This window comes from Oncorhynchus mykiss, chromosome 15 (genome assembly GCF_057628025.1).
Source record: "Oncorhynchus mykiss isolate SJ-2025 chromosome 15, ASM5762802v1, whole genome shotgun sequence".
Lineage (NCBI taxonomy): Eukaryota > Metazoa > Chordata > Actinopteri > Salmoniformes > Salmonidae > Oncorhynchus > Oncorhynchus mykiss.
The window spans coordinates 28,330,374-28,347,149 of NC_143036.1; the positions used below are offsets into that span (position 1 = coordinate 28,330,374).

General features: G+C 43.8%; 1 long non-coding RNA gene across 2 annotated transcripts in view; it reads right to left on the reverse strand.

Annotated features, from left to right (window-relative positions):
• Positions 1-1,266: 1,266 nt before the first annotated feature.
• Positions 1,267-16,776, reverse strand: part of LOC110489916 (uncharacterized) — a 48,910-nt gene continuing 33,400 nt past the window's right edge. Inside the window, exons 2-3 of one of the 2 annotated variants that reach the window (XR_016486633.1) lie at positions 7,984-8,090; positions 1,267-1,454 (exon numbers count right to left, since the gene is read on the reverse strand). This is a non-coding gene — a long non-coding RNA (uncharacterized LOC110489916). Of the gene's footprint in view, positions 1,455-6,426; positions 7,640-7,983; positions 8,091-16,776 lie in introns of those variants that run through there. The other variant, XR_005036076.2, reaches the window with a different exon arrangement.

The following is a 16,776-nucleotide window of genomic DNA, read 5'->3' on the forward strand; positions in this document are numbered from 1 at the left end:
GGGCATTAATATGGAGTTGGTCCCCCTTTTGCTGCTATAACAGCCTCCACTCTTCTGGGAAGGGTTTACAGTAGATGTTGGAACATTTCTGTGGGGACTTGCTTCCATTCAGCCACAAGAGCATTAGTGAGGTCGGGCACTGATGTTGGGCGATTAGGCCTGGCTCGCAGTCAGCATTCCAGTTCATTCCAAAGGTGTTCAACGGAGTTGAGGTTGGGGCTCTGTGCAGGCCAGTCAAGTTGTTACACACCGGTCTCGACCAACCATTTCTATATGGACCTCGTTTTGTGCACGGGGGCATTGTCATGGTGAAACAGGAAAGGGCCTTCCCCAAATTCTTGCCACAAAGTTGAAAGCACAGAATCGTCCAGAATGACATTGTATGCTGTAGCCTTAAGATTTCCCTTCACTGCAACTAAGGGGCCTAGTCCAAACCATGAAAAACAACCCCAGTCCATTATTCCTCCTCCGCCAAACCTTACAGTTGACACTATGCATTGGGGCAGGGAGTGTTCTCCTGGCATCCGCCAAACCCAGATTTGTCTGTCGGACTGCTAGATGGTGAAGCATGATTCATCACTCCAGAGAACGCGTTTCCACTGGCGGCGAGCTTTACATAACTCCAGCTGGCGCTTGGCATTACGGATGTTGATCTTAGGCTTGTGTGCAGCTGCTCCGCCAATGAAAGCCATTTCATGAAGCTCCCGACAAACAGTTATTGTGCCGACATTGCTTCCAGAGGCAGTTCAAATCTCGGTAGTGAGTGTTGAAACCGAGGACAAATTACTTCTACGCGCTACGTGCTTCAGCACTCAGCGGCCCCGTTCTGAGAGCTTGTGTGGCCCATCACTTTGCAGCTGAGCTGTTGTTGATCCTAGACTTTCCACTTCACAATAACAGCACTTACAGTTGACTCGGGCAGCTCTAGCAGGGCAGACATTTTACGAACTGACGTGTTTGGGAAGGTGGCATCCTATGACGGTGCCACATTGAGCTCTTCAATCACTGAGCTCTTCAGTACGGCCATTCTACTGCCAATGTACAGTATGTCTATGGAGATTTCATGGCTGTGTGCTCAAATTTATACACCTGTCAGCAATGGGTGTGGCTGAAATAGCCAAATCAACTAATTTGAAGGGGTATCCACATACTTGTGTATCTATTTCCCACTCTTTGTTTTCTAATTGTTATTGTACAGAGAAACCATGTTAACAGTTATATCAAGGCACAAGGCGAGAACCAGATGCAGACACGGGAGGCAGATGATTGGAGTCTTACAGTGTTTATTCATCAAAACAGGTAGGCAAAAGAATGGTCGTAGACAAGCAAAAAGGTCAAAACCAGATCAGTCCAATAGGTACCGAAGAGCAGGCAGAATCGAGGTCAGGGCAGGCAGGATGATCAGGCAGGCAGGAAAGTAGTCCAGAGTCAGGCAGGGGTCAGAACCGGGAGGACTATAAAAAGAGAATAGAAAAAGTGTACGGGAAAAACACGCTGGTTGACTTGACTAACATCTCTCTGGCACAGAGAGATAGGAAACACAGGGATAAATACACTGGGGAAAATGAGCGACACCTGGGGGGGTGGAGACAATCACAGGAACAGGTGAAACAGATCAGGGCGTGAGAAGTTATGCACGTTGTCATTACAAAAGTGCCATTATAAGCCCAATTAAACAAATCCCAGGCTGTTGGCAAGCACTGCAGCTCTTCTCCATGTTCTATGTCATGGTCTGACCAAGTGCAATTTGTGAATGAAACTCTCTTCCATTTATGGTGTGTAAGTTCTCGTCCTCAGGCTATGAGGAACTGAACTCAGAGGTTTTGGTTTCCGCTTTAGGAAGTGTTTTAGCTTAGCAAATGTCTCAGATGGTGGTGAAGGACGAGTAGTGTAACTTCTCTTATCAATACAAAATACTGTATACAGTGTGCTGCTCAATGAATTTCAATGGAATATCAACAATAATATATATATATATATTGCGATTCAGTCTGGGATCCATATCACTTGTAGTGAACGCTTTGGATTGTTGCCTGAGACATTGACTAGTACTTATACTGTACTCAAAGTTTAGCAGTCTCTCACAACCCTGAACTTCAATAGACAGGTAATGTAAGAATTAGGCTGAGAATTTTTAAAAATGTTTCGGACACATAAATACAGTTTCTCTCCATACAACACATGAAATACAGAAGCTAGCTCTGTCTCTATTTTGGGAAAATGTGGAGCTTTTTTGAGGAAGCCAACATTTATTACAGAAGCAGTTTAGTAGATTCTACCGATTGATAGTGAAACTAGTCACAAAGTGAGACGCTATGCTGTCGATGAAGCATTCTCATTGCAGACCCACATTTGAATTCGACTGAAAGAAGTGCCGAACGTGAAATAACTCATGCTGAGACTGAGGATGTCCTAATATGGGCCCCTCACCTTTCGGAGTGGCTTCACAACAGAATACTGGGTCACGGTCAAGAGGTATTACGATCAGTGGTTGAAGTGTCTGACCTCAGGTGTGGACTGGGCAGCGGAGCCGACAACAAAAAAAAAGGACTGGCGCTGGGGAGGTGTGAATGAGACTGCATGTTTCACACCTCCCAGTGTAAAGGCAAACAATGCTGCTGCTGCCCAGCGAGGAGAAAGGGATTTAGCCAGTGGCAGATTGCTCAATGGGAGCGCAGACCACTGGCGCTGGTGAACAAACAGAGGGCCACATCAAAAGGCAGTGAGCGTGATCAGAGAGAGAGAGAGGCAGACAGCCCAGCCTTTTCCTGCCTGAGCGATAAAGCTTTCTTTCATCCATAATGTCACTATTGCTGATAAAGAGCTGCATTTAAAACACTACATGGTCATACATTGTGAGATTGATTGTTGGCAAGAAAGTTTTGTTCTTTCATCCTCCGCGAAAGAGGTATTGACCTAACATCAAAGAGTGGACTATCACTTAGCTGGATTAAAACTCCTCACAACTCTTATGTGACTTCTAATTGTTTTTTTTTTTTTTGTGAAGAGAGGGGTTACACTGTATAAAATCTACTTTTACAGTACATTCTGTCATTTATTTTGCCATTGTTAACCACCATTATTATTAACATTTACATTGTTGTACATATAATCACCACTTAATGCATACATATTAACCTTCTGGTCTGAATACCAATGCTTTACATAAAGTTCCCTTGTGTACTGTTCTCTAACACAGTTCTATCATTGTCGTAACATGCTGTTCCACAGTTAGTAAGTGATTCAAATCAAAATGACCATTGAAATGAACAGCAGGATATCTTGCGGTTTTGGGCCATTTTACGTTCCTTCTCACCTGCTGCACTCAATTTCCCCACTGTGAGGGAAAACATAGGAGAGTTCTCATAGGCCACCAACCCCAAATAATGTACATGTTGCTTATGTGTGAATTTCACACTACCTTTTCGATTATCATTGAATTGTAAGGCTCATATGAATGTCCTGCTTAATATAATGTTTGTGTCAACATCATAAATCAACTGCATTATACTTTTAAAAAAATACTTCAACTTCATCCAGTAAAATGGCTCTTTGGCTAGCTTTGCCACAGCCTATGTCAATAATAGCTATTTTGTAACCATTGCAACCCAAAAAAATCTTAGCGACTGTTTCAAGCAATAATCAAAACAACATTGCAAGCCTATGTGAACCCAAGATTTTTTGTTTTCTTAGTAGTAACTACGTAAATCTAGCCTATGTTGAACTGGCCAGATGGTGAAGGGCAGTTGTTTTTCCCCACGGTGGCTGTTGTACTTGTTTATGACATTCTGAGCATGTTCATGTGCCATGTGCCATAACAACCTTTTCCTTTAACAGTTGTGTTGCCGGGGTGAGTAACAGACATGACCCTGATTTGACCCTTGTAACTCAAATAGTGACAATGACCCTGCCCTGTATAAGGCCTTGCTTTAATGGCTGAAATCAAGATAACATAGACATTATCACATGTATTGAAATTCAGTCAGCTTCCACGACGGCTAAGTTACAGATAATGTAGGAATATACTCTACATGTGTTTGTGAATAGCGTGAACACGTATATGCTTCACAGTGTGAAACTGTTGTTATCAAATGTATGGAAATTCAGTCACATACCACTGCAGATCAGGGACAGATAATGTATGGTAATGTATGAGTATAGCAACAGTGTTAACACAAATATGCCTTTCAGTGTGAGAGCTGATCCCCTCTCCTCCTTTGCTGTCATAATTAGCTCCCTGCACTGCACGTGTATGTTAAGCCAACCCATTGCAAAAATCGCTGAAGTTGGAGACTTTTATCTCCCTCACCAACTTCAAACATCTGCTATCTGAGCAGCTAACCGATCGCTGCAGCTGTACATAGTCTATTGGTAAATAGCCCACCCATTTTCACCTACCTCATCCCCATACTGTTTTTATTTATTTATTTTTCTGCTCTTTTGCACACCAATATCTCTACCTGTACATAACCATCTGATCATTTATCACTCCAGTGTTAATCTGCATAACTGTAATTATTTGCCTACCTTCTCATGCCTTTTGCACACAATGTATATATAGACTCCCCTTTTTTCTACTGTGTTATTGACTTGTTAATTGTTTACTCCATGTGTAACTCTGTGTTGTCTGTTCACACTGCTATGCCTTATCTTGGCCAGGTCGCAGTTGCAAATGAGAACTTGTTCTCAACTAGCCTACCTGGTTAAATAAAGGTGAAATAAAATTTTAAAAATTAAAAAAAAAAAATGAAACAGGTTAGGCAACAATAGAACATGATTCCATTCACAGAGATTGGGAAGTCATGGGAAGGAAATGTGAGAACTGTAAAGCTAGATCTCCTATTAGGCCTTGGTTTGTACCACAAACATGTAGACACAGACAAAATGTTATTGGCAAAATGTACTTATATCTTCACTTTCAGTTGACATAAAGATCCTTCCAGTAAGAGCTCAAATGAATCCGTACCATAGGGAGGTGATTTCTCAATCACTAATCGTCAGAATCTCCCTCGGTGAGTCCTAAACTCATCAAATAGACTGTGTGGGTAGACTATCTTCAGCTGCTATACAGTACAGGTTACAGGAACACCTTAATAAGACCAAGAGCAGCTGCAGGGGGGAAAGAAACCGGTCACCCACGGCAATGCCGCAACACAGCATACACAAACCATCTTGCGGCATGTGCACTATGGTGTGTGGATAAGTTGTGTATGCAGTATGTCAGTGTAGGTTTGAGTCCTGTGTGTGGCAAGGCATCTGCCTGTGTGGAATGTGAGAATGTGTGTGTGTGTGTGTGTGTGTGTGTGTGTGTGTGTGTGTGTGTGTGTGTGTGTGTGTGTGTGTGTGTGTGTGTGTGTGTGTGTGTGTGTGTGTGTGTGTGTGTGTGTGTGTGTGTGTGTTCAATCGGCTGTAGCCACCTCCGATGATACGGGACTTTGGTGGGAAAGTCAGTCATCCTTTTCCATACTTGGTGTCAGGTTGTCCAGGGTCCCATCGTCAGTGTGTGGGCATCCCAGTTCATTCATTACCTAGATCCTGTACCTCTAGATGCTATCACCACACCAGCACAGTGTTTCTGAGTGGGAGGAAATGGATGACAGGACATTCCAGTCCCCCTGTGGAGGGAAGGAGTGGGAGGATGGAGTTGACAGCGGTGTCTTTTAATGAGATCTCTGTTTGTTTAACTCTCTCACTTTCTTTCGGATCCAATTGAACTTAAGAGTTAAGCGAGTGAGCGAGGGAGAGCACAATGAAACAAAATGAGGTGTCTAATCTAGACATCTTCTGTGGTTCTGTGGCTTCCTGTACAAAGGCAACATCTATTGTTGGGGAATTTACAGTACCTTAGTGAAAGTTATATAATGGAGATTAAGGAGTGGGTGGGGTGGAATTAAAATAATCCATTTTGTGAGTCATTTTTGCGTCATGTTTGAACAAGCGTGTGTCTGCAATGTAATCTGTAAATGACTGGTATAAAAATCCCTGTAACTGTAGAGAAAGATGTTGTTTAACTTTCGTGTTTTAAGAGAATGTGCACAGGTGAGGGTATGGTTTGTATGTATTGTATGTTAGTGTGACACTTTTGTAAGTGCATGTGGTCTATCAAGTCTATCTACACTCTTAGAAAAAAGGGTTCCAAAAGTGTTCTTCGGGTGTCCCAATAGGAGAACCCTTTTTGGTTCCAGGTAGACTCCTCTCTGAAAAGAGTTCTACATGGAACCCAAAAGGGTTCTACCTGGAACCAAAAAATGATTATTCAAAGGGTTCTCCTATGGGGCCATCCAAAGAACCCTTTTAGGTTCTAGATAGCACCTTTTTTTTCTAAGAGTGTAGAAGGTAGTCACACAGAAAATCCAGGTTCAGTGTCAGTGTTTGGTTCAGTGTAAAGAATGAACGCTGACTGCCTGTAAGAAACAAACAGTCAAATTAACTTTTGCCAAAGTGAGAGATTTATTCAGACTCAGGCATTCTGCTCCAGTCTCTTTCTGATTGACAAAGACTGATTAGTACAGATGGATGGAACGTGACAGCTACTGACACCCACCAGTCACAGGAGTACAACGTATTCAGGACACAGGCAATAAAAAGTGAAAATACAGGCAATAAAAAGTGGAAAATACAGGCAGCAGGAGCATGGCCTCAACATATTTCAGCCTAGACCAGGGTTTCCCAAACTCAGTCCTCTGGACACCAAGGGATGCACATTTTATTTTTTACACTGGCACTACACAGCTGATTCAAATAATCAACTAATCTTCAAGCTTTGAATCAGCTGTGTAGTGTTAGGGGGAGAAAAGAAAAACATGCAAGAAGGCTGAGCTTGGGAATCGCTGCACTATACTGTACCATTGTCAGTCAAACACAGACAAACAGATACACAGAGATACATACACAGATATGTAGGCACACACACACAGAGACAGGGATGCGTGCACGCGCGCACACACACACACACACACACACACACACACGTATGTACATGTACATACATGGGACTGACCTCAGTCCCCATAAAACAATACATTGCACAACGTATCATATCCTCTTTTACATCCCAGTGTTCCGTTCCACTGAGAACTGACTTTTGTTCAATTATCTTAAGCGTAATAGATGTGAATATGACATCATTGAATAGACCCCATGGGTTTTGCAGGCCTGCCTGTTAGGGAATTATGAGGATAAATACATTTTTCATGTAGTAGTGCATGGTCTATTGCTTACCCTTTCCCCAAGACTATGATAATGAAGCACTTTCTGTATAGTACACACATAAGCACACACGCACACCGTTTGCTTCGGTAGGTGAGACTTTGTATATGGACTGTCCCTTTCACTAGAATAAGGTTGTGGTAAGTGGATTTGCTAGTACATGATATTTGTGACATTAGGTACTTCCCGGTCACAGCACAGTTCACAGTGTACCGTTTCAGGGTGGGTCTTCAACATCAGCATGACTCTGAGAAAAGAGGAAGTGAGCAGCGTGCAACAACACAAAGCTACTTATTTCTTTCCTTTTTATTCATTTATTTTATTCGGACCCTCCTAAAACCCCATGGCCTGTATTCATAAAGTGTCTCTGTGTGGAAGTGCTGATCTAGGATCAGGTCCCCCTTGTCCATGTGATCGTATTCATTATGATCTAAAAGGAAAAAACGGATCCTAGATCAGCAATCAGGTGATGACCACTGTTTAAATATTCCCTAGTGACATCCCTCAAACCCTGACTAGACCTGGGGTCAGGTTCCTGACGAGGTGTGAAGTGAAATCACTTCTGATAATGTGTTAATGAGGGGATTTGTGGTACGTATGTGAGAGTGTGTCTGTATTAATGTCTGAGTTCTTTTAGTTTACTTTATTCATAGGTACACTCTCTAGGGCTGGTTTCCTATCATACAGCAGACTATTGACATAATATAAGGGACAGACATGACAACATAAAATCACGTATTGACCATAAACAAATCCCTTATGCTTTTTTTTCACCTTTTCATAACTTCCATCCAGGTGTCTTGATTTTCATTATAAATCTGCTGATCCTCGTTGATTGACAGCTGAGTAGAGCAGAGCGGGAAGGGTCTTCAACAGTCTTCCTGCAAACACAGAGAAAAATGAACTCATCAAAGGCAATAAAGCAAGAGTGAAAGTATTACCCTCCTTACTTATATGAGTGTGTATGCTAAAGCTGCTCTCAATCTAAGGTTAACCGTTTACCAGAAGAACTGTCTGGGTCTTTCGCACTTGGCCCTAGTTTCATATTGATTTATGAATCACTCCTCGGCTGCGTTTAGGATGCGTTTACACGGGCATCCCATATCTGATATTTTTGACAAATAAAATCAGATATTTTCACATCAGATCTTTTTCAGATCTAAATGGTCAAAAGACCAATTAGTGAAAAAATATCAGACTTGGGCAGCCTGTCTAAACCAACAGTGCTTGACTTGGGCACGAGTTCCAGCACCTACATTTTAGGTGCAGGACTACCGGCACCTAAAATGTTCTCTGCTTGAGCTCCTGTTCTTCTTATAGAACATTATCAAAAGTATTGTGGAGCTGTTGCACCTAAATATAAACAGTACTGGCTTCCAAAATGAGTACCGACACCTATTTCATTCCAAGTCAAGCACTATAAACCAATGACTGTATATATGAATGGACAAAGCCATCGACCATGTGACACCATTCATTCCTATGTCACTAGCGCATTGAAGCCAAATTAGGTCGGTTCAGATGGGGTCTCATGGAGACATATCATGCACAGTTTGAGCTATTCCAGGAAGTGACGTTGCAGGCTAGCTCAGTGCTGCCCCCTCATTAGGTAACTCAAGTTGAAGGCCGACCGTGGTACTGCAGGCTGCCATTAGCAACTTAATTATCCTAATAACTTAATCTGTGGGCGATTTTTTCAATAATCGGTTCAAGGACATACATCTGGTGTAAAATAAATTATTGGTACCATGATTGTCTTCAAAAAAATGTTTTGCTTACACAAACATTTATCACGAAGATTGTCATTTTTTATTCACTATAATGGGGATCCTGTTTTCTGCTAATAATGCCTGCAGTACCGTGGTCCATGGCTTCAATGAGAGTGGGCAGATTTTATCCCCTGGTCTAAAAGCAGCCCTCTTAAAGCAGAACTGTGGTTGCATTAACACAGGCAGCCACATTCTGATCTTTTTCCCACTAATTGGTCTTTTGACCAATCACAGGTGCCAGTACTTTTTCAAAAGACCGATGACTGATATAGATCAGTCTAAACCCAGCCTTGGTGACTTAAAGGCCAAAGGGTGTACGCACTTTTAGGATGCGTCCCAAATGGCACCCTATTTCCTTTATAGTGCACTACTTTCGATCCGTGCAACAGTTCAAACATATTAGCCTTTGACAGGTCTGCACAGTAAAATGCAAATGAATAGCCAGAGCAGCTCGTTCTACAGCTCTGGGTGGTCATAAACTCAGAATGTGCTGATGTCCTCCAATGACAAGCGTGTTCTTGCATACATGGGGTTAGGAGAGTTGAGACAAATCAAGGCATTGAGGAGACAAAAATAAAATACAATGTAACTAGCTTTCTGTTCTTTTAAATTGCTTAATTTACGCTACACCTAATGTTGCCTAGCTGAAGGGAACATCACTTTTGGAAAGCCTATGAGGAACATGTCATATCTTGACAGCGGTGAGACTCACACCGTTGTTGAGGAACATGTCATATCTTGACAATGGTGAGACACACCGTTGGTTCACTATTGTTTGTTCGGGTATTGGGAAACACGTTTTTTCTAAGAAATAGAACAATGTTCTTGGTTATTGTTCGCCCTCTCAATCATATTTTTCAAGGAATAGGCCAACTCTTTGCAGAATGGAATCCATACCACGCATTTTCTGTGGATGACATCATCAGTCTCAAGGACATCTCTTTATTACCCAATGCTATAAATCTTATTTTTTTAAAGAATTATGACACAATATTCCGTGAATGAACTTAAAAAGTACATATGAACATTTAATTTCAGGATTCAGTATCCACTTAGTTGTTAGGAACATTTTGCTCATGTTGAGCGCAATATAACAGCACGTCTTTGGTTTCTAGTGGTGGATGTTAATGTGGCTCGATGGTACACACTGTGTCTCCCCAGGGTTACGATATACAGTAGTCAAATCAAGTAGGCTCAACGAACCCTTCACTCACAGCAAGACTCCTTCCACAAAATAGTATTTTCACTCATATTCATTGACTCCATTATTGTCCTGCATGTAGGGCACTTTACGCCTCCCCTCAGGGGAGTGACTTCTTGGGCAGCTGTATGATTGCAAAAATATTGCGGCTACACCTCAGTGTGAGTGTATTTCAGGAGGGTGACAAAGTATTGAAAGGAATGTGTGTGAGTAAGGGGAGTGGTCGTCGTTTTAAAACTGGACCAAACTGGTATTGTGCCCTGTCCCCACTCACGTGATGATTGCACCCTATTTCTGTCAGGGTGGTATCTATGAGTGACCTGGCTAAACTAGCACAGGGGTGAAGTCTCCAGTCACATGTAGATGCAGCAACGAAGCATACGTATTAAGCACACAACAGGGAAGCGACTGTGCACCCACATACCCTAGCACACAATGTAGTCTGTCGTGTGTTACTTATCAGCTACACTGTAGATACTGTACGCACACAGACTGCACACAGGAAGTATAAAACGTTAAAGAATAACTACACTGAAACTGCTTAATTAATGTTTAAAGCATCAAAGGAGCTTTCCCGCCAAGGCGACAGAGTGCCTCTCCTTTACTACGCCATGCTTCAGTGGGAACGGGGAGTCCGATTTTGACTTGGTGGTGTTGATTCATGCAGGTCACCTGATAACAATGGTGTTAAAAGGCTGCCCTGAGGAGGAAGGCTTTGGCTGCAGCCCACACACTTTTTTTTACGGAGCAGAACAGTGAAGTCAAAGGGGCATTTCTACCTCTTCTAGCAGAACACATACTTCTTTTTTACAGCCCACCTATTGGGAAATCTGCTTCTTGCTGTACAGATTCATTCTTCACTGATTCAGATAAGCATGACATGAAGGCGGGCATTGAATCATAAAACCTTCTCACAATTCCAATACTGAGTGACAAATGGCCCTGTATCGGAGAGAAAATACATTTCCTGGTCCCACTCTAGTTGTCTCCTCTCAGAGAGTGGGGCGGCCGGGAGGGGATTCCCAGTGATCTGCTTTCAACTAGTTCCCTGAAAGCCATGTCAGCCCCCTCGAGTGATCAGTTACTGAACGCGTCCAACTCCAGCCAGGTGCTTTATATCTCAGCTGTAACATGACACCAACGGAATGTGCAACCGTATCTATGTCCCCGCCCGTCCAGCAGCGCCACACCATCCATCCGTGATCTGGTGCCCGTCAGTCATCGACAACAAGCTCTTTACTCATAAGAAGAGATTAACACCCTGGGGAGGGAGCCCTTCAACTCCCCTCCTCCCTCCCCCTACAGCGGAAATTATCTTCAGGTTATGACTTGGTTGATGACAGCTTAGAGGACCTCACTGACTATAAAGCAGTTAACATGGAACGACTAAATCAGTGCACAGCACACAGGAAGACACTACATTTTATGTTCACATTTTAGTAATTTAGTAGACACTATTATCCAGTGCAATTTACAGTTAGTGCATTCATCTAACAATAGCTAGGTGGGACAACCACATATTTAAGTTATAGTAAGCACATTTTTCCTTCAAAAAGTAGCAATCAGCAAAGTCAGTTCTAGTAGGGGGTAAAAAAGTGTGCGTGTTAGATTACAGGAGAAGGGGGTGCGGATGCTGCGGGATTATTTAAGATACTATTTGAAGAGTTAAGGTTTCAGATGTTTTAGGAAGATGGGCAGGGACTCTGCTGTCCTAGCTTCAGGGGGAAGCTGGTTCCACCATTGGGGTGCCAGGACAGAGAAGAGCTTCGACTTGGCTGAGCGGGAGCTGCCCTCCTGTAGGGGTGGGATGGACAAGAAACCAAAGGTGGCAGAAAGGAGTACTCAGGTTGGGGTTTAGGGTTTGAGCATAGCCTGAAGGTAGGGAGGGGCAGTTCCTCTTGCTGCTCCGTAGGCAAGTACCATTGTCTTGTAATGGACGCGAGCTTCGTCTGGAAGCCAGTGGAGGAGCGGGGTGCCATGGGAGAATTTAGGAAGGTTGAACACCAGGCGGGGTGTGGCGCTCAGGATAAATTGCAGGGATTAGATGGCACAAGCAGGGAGCCCAGCCAACAGTGAGTTGAAGTAATCGAGATGGGAGACAACAACTACCTGGATTAGGGCATGCACCGCTTCCTGTGCAATGTAGAGGCTTTACGGATGTTGTAGAGCACGAACCTGCAGGAGCGAGTCACTGCTTTGATGTTTGTAGGGAACAACGGTGTTGTCCAGGGTAACGTAAGGTTCTTTGCACTCTGGGAGTGGGACACTGGAGTTGTCAACCGTGATTGAGAGGTCTTGGAGCAGGCAGGCCTTCCCTGGGAGGAAGAGCAGTTCTGACTTGAGGTGGTGGGCCGACATTCAAGCTGAGATATCTGACAGGCACGCAGGGATGCGTGTCACCACCTGGGTGTTAGAAGGGGGGAAGGAGAAAAGTAGTTGTGTGTCATCTGCATAGCAATAATAGGAGAGATCATGTGAGGATAAGATGGAGCCGAGTGACTGTATAGAGAGAAGAGGGCCTAGAACCGAGCCCTCTAGAAAACCAGTTGTGAGAGTACGTGGTGCAGACACATAAAGAAAATGGTGTAAAGAAATTAATCGAAGGCAGGCATCGGAAGGTTGATGTCACCCAGTACAATGTGCGGTGAGCCATCGTCAGTAAATGTGCTTATGAAGGTGTCAAGCGCATTGAGGAACTCTCTAAGGGCATCTGGTAGGCGATAGATGACAATGCTGAGCTTGAGTGGACAAGTGACAGCATGGAATTGAAATGAGGAAATGGAGAGGTGAATGAGGGAGAAAAGAGAAAATCCCATTTAGGAGAAATGAGTAGCCCTGTGCCACCACGCGACATCCAAATGCTCTCAGACTATGAGAGGTCAACTAGTCAGATGAAGAGATAGCCGCTGGAGTAGCAGTGTTATCTGGGGTGATCCATGTCTCCATCAGGGCCAAAAAGTCTAGACTGAAGGACAGCATAGGCTGAGATGAAGTCGACCTTCTTGACTGCAGAGCGGCAGTTCCAAACGCTGCCGGAGACCAGGAATTCCACGTTGTGCGCGGAGGATACATTAAATTAGAAGGGTTGCAGCCAAGGGGTGGGGAACGTCTGTAAAGCCTACAGGGAGAGGAGCGTTTTGTGTCATGCTGAAACAGGAAAGGGCCGTTCCAAAACTGTTGCCACAAAGTTGGAATCACAGAATCATGTAGAATGTCATTGTATGCTGCAGCGTTAAGATTTCCTAGGGGGCCTAGCCTGAACCATGAAAAACAACCCCAGACTTTACAGTTGGCACTATGCATTGGGGCAGTTAGCGCTCTCCTGGAATCCCCCAAACCCAGATTCGTCCCTTGGACTGCCAGATGGTGAAGCGTGATTCATCACTCCAGAGAACACATTTCCACTGCTCCAGTCCAATGGTGGTGAGCTTTACACCACTCCAGCTGACGCTTGGCATTGCGTATTTGGCGATCTTAGGTTTGTGTGCGGCTGCTCGGCCACGGAAATCCATTCCATGAAGCTCCTGACAAACAGATGTGCTGACGTTGCTTCCAGAGGCAGATTGGAACTTGGTAGTGAGTGTTGCAACCGAGGACATACAATTTTCAGCACTCGGTTGTCCCGCTCTGTGAGTTTGTATGGCCTACCACTTCACAGCTGAGCTTCTAGACGTTTCCACTTCACAATAACAGCGCTTACAGTTGACCAGGGTAGCTCTAGCAGGGCAGACATTTGACAAACTGGCTTGTTGGAAAGGTGGCATTTAACCTATGACGGGGCCACGTTGAAAGTCACTGAGCCTTTCAGTATGGGCCAGTCTACTGCCAATGTTTGTCTATGGAAATTGCATGGCTGTGTGGTCGACATTATACACCTGTCAGCAATGGGTGCAGCTGAAATAGCCGAATCCACTAATTTGAAGGTGTGTCCACGTACTTCTGTCTATATAGTGCAGTTGACAATGCTACAAAAGAGCAAAATGATACCATCAGAAAATAACCAGCTATGATACTCAAGTGAGAGGGTGGTGTGGCACCTTCCTCTCTTTCCTTCCTCGAATATCTTGACTGAACGGTCTTAGTTTTGCAGACGAGACCACCAATGACAGGGGAGACTGAAGTACTAACACTAATTGCTAATTGCCTAGCAGAGGTGAAGAGCACACCTCCCTGTACTAATTGCTGATTGCCTAGGAGAGGAGAAACCACATCACCTCCAATACAGCCACTGATTACCAAAACTAGACCACATATGAGCAATAATATCAGTCAACTTGAGCAAAAGATTGAACAGAATATCCATGTTTTGTATGGATGTGATCTGACGTCATATTGACCCCCTGTCCCCCCGGATACCCCAGGAGACCCCCGGAGGCAGCAGGGGAACCTCATCACTTAATGGGCTGTGTGATGTGGCTTTTCCTCTGGAGAGTTGAGGGCCAGGTCTTCCTGAAGAGCTCAGGCCTCATTAGTAGTCTCTATTCTAGGGATTACCCACTGACATGCTGGCCAACAGCTGCTCCCGTACAGCCTGGGGAGGGAGAGAGAGAGGGCCAGGATAGAGAGCTGGAAGGGGTGAAGGGAGTCGCAAGACCCCCTTATGTGGATTTCCTAAAACCATAAGACAACCAGCCAGGACTGTTTCCCTGCATTTGCTGCCAATAATACCGGGAATAAATTGGTCCAATGTGTTCAGGCCACTCTGTGTAATGAGTCAGCGTGGCTAATGTTGTCCCTCACAGCTGCTTGCCTCGTAAAAGCATGAGTCCTTCTTCTGATGCCAAAGCCCACACAGCTACAGCAGAGACAGAGGTAGCACGGTAGTCTCTTAGCATGTGATTTACATGATTACGTTGCACATATGGGCGTATATCTGCATGTGGCTTTGTTTACGCTGGGCAACCCAACTGTGTTCAGTCAGTGTTGTATCTTAAACTATAGCTAGCGGAAAGAGAGTTACAACCTGTCTATGATTGGATACATGTATGCATCTTTTCTTCTCTCACAACCAGTTGCCCTAGAAGACTATAACAAGACACTGAGGTTGCATTTACATAGGCAGCCCAAATCTGATCTTTTGCCCAATTATCGGCAAAATATCTGATTAGTCAAAAGACCAATTAGTGGCAGAAGATCAGAATTTAGCTGCCTGTGTAAACGCAGCCTAAGACAGTGAAATACAGCAGTCACCAATGGGTGGTAAACTAAAGCTCCACAACAATTAACATCCAAGGAAAACTATATCCATGTTATATTCCTAATTTGTGATGGTCTAAACACCAACAGAACTAGATAAGAACCTCACTAACAGCTGATGGGGGAGCCATATCAAATTAGAGCATTATCAACTTTCAGGGCCTGAGTCGTTTTCATCAATGTCTTTTACATGAGGAGCCAGCGAGGACATCCCAGGCAGCTGCTGTGGCCATCCTATAGAAGACAGAGTTTAAGGTTGTCTCTCTACAGCTGAGGGCGATAAATTCAGGACGTAAAACATGAAGGACAGACAGCCACCCTACTCAACAGCTGCAGATCTAGAATGAATGGAGAAGGGTTTTTCTTCTAAAGAGATACAAAGATACAGAGAAGGGGAAGAAAGGAGCATTTAGTGTATAGAAACGTTCTGATGCTCAATCAGGCTCGTTGTTGGTGCACAATGTATGTCTGTGTATGTTCCATTGACACATTTGCGTACCATGATTCTACGGTTAATACGATTTCCAAAGTATATTTTAGGGCTTACCTCTTCTCCTCTATAGGGTCGTGAAAATGAAATAATGGTAGACAAGACGGAATATTCTAGGGTCCGGTAACTCTTTACTGTTATGTGGATTATTCATGCCATTTTATAAGTCTATGGTGCTGGAGATGTCACAGAGAATCAACGACAAGAGGTATATATATATATTAGAATCTGATAGACATTACACATGTGAAGTGTCTATTTAATTCGAGTCATATAGAGAGCTAATAATACTGTAATACAGAGTTCACGGTGTACCCATAGAGTAGATTACATCACAGCCCTTATCGTCTATACAAGGCCAATTGTTCTGCAGTTCGGCCCATAGGCTATATTCTATATTCTCTGCATCTCTCTGTGATTAGGCTATGCTTCTTTCATCCACTTCCAGTCTTTAAGCATGTGTCCCCACGCAAATTAAATAAATGGACAGCCAGCCTTACATTAACATTCTACAAGAGACCGCTTCCTTCCTGACAAATGAATAACCCTATTGTCATTCTGGAAGAATCCGGGTCTTTCCGTTTCTCTCCTCCTAATGTGTACTTCCTCTGGAATGAGAGATTGTTAGTCAGAAGCACAACTGTCACTGAGGCACAAGGGATGACATAATTCCCGGCACTGCACTGATATCATCCACTTAAACTCACTGACATACTGTATGCTGCGTCCACTTCACGGAAAACTTAAATGAAACATCTCGGTTTCCTTTTTAACAGCAAAGGCTAGGAAAATACCCCTCAGGTGGTCCACGTTCCAAACCACAAGCATTTCCAAGAATGCTTTTATGGAAAATGTAGGGAATATTTCCGTGAGAAACTGCATTTAAGCCTGGCACGATTAAGCGTATAACC